This window comes from Gossypium arboreum, chromosome 6 (assembly GCF_025698485.1).
Source record: "Gossypium arboreum isolate Shixiya-1 chromosome 6, ASM2569848v2, whole genome shotgun sequence".
Classification (NCBI taxonomy): Eukaryota; Viridiplantae; Streptophyta; class Magnoliopsida; order Malvales; family Malvaceae; genus Gossypium; species Gossypium arboreum.
This window is the reverse complement of record NC_069075.1, coordinates 95578394-95579199: the sequence shown is the minus strand read 5'-3', so window position 1 is coordinate 95579199 and position 806 is coordinate 95578394.

Sequence of the window (806 nt, the reverse complement as noted above, 5' to 3'; positions counted from 1 at the left end):
GCTAGGCATCTTGAATTCCTCTTCCGATGCTCAAATGATAAAACCAATTTATTTGTTAAATTTAGCTCAAGAAGCTAGAGGTGGAGAATCAAGCAAAGGCAAAGGAAAGATAATCGAGTAGTCGATTGGAAATCGTTTCATCCAATATAAGGTAAGTCATAAAGCATATATTTGGCATTGATTTAAATGATCATAATATATATATGCAATTGTGTTTAATGAATTGATGTGTAAGTGGAAATGTATGTGTATGGAATGATGCCATTGTTGAATGTATAAAGGTAGTAAAATGCATAACGATTGGTCTTGGCACTAAGTGTGCGGGTATAAATGGACACGGTGACAAGATTGGCACTAAGTGTGCGGATTTAAAATTTGTACAGCACTAAGTGTGCGAATTTGATTATATAGCACTATGTGTGCGAGCTGATTATATAGCACTAAGTGTGCGGACTTATTATATGCTTTTGCATCACTATTGGCACTGAGTGTGCGATATTATCGAGTTGATCACGGACAGCGGATCGGGTAAGTACCTCGAGCTCATGATGAATAGAAAATACGTCCATGCTTGGGGTTGAATTGGTAAGCCTTAAATCTATGTGATGATTGAAATTGTATGGTTGTGCTGGAAAATGAGTTAATGTGTAAAAAAATGCTTCGATTATCTTGTTGTGTAGAATATGAAATGTGGATGTATGAATTGGTACGAGATTGGACCGAAAGGTTCGAGGTATTATGGTATGGATTCGATATGGACGAGTACCTAGTTTCATTTGTTGTACATGTAGTAGTAATTTTATCAG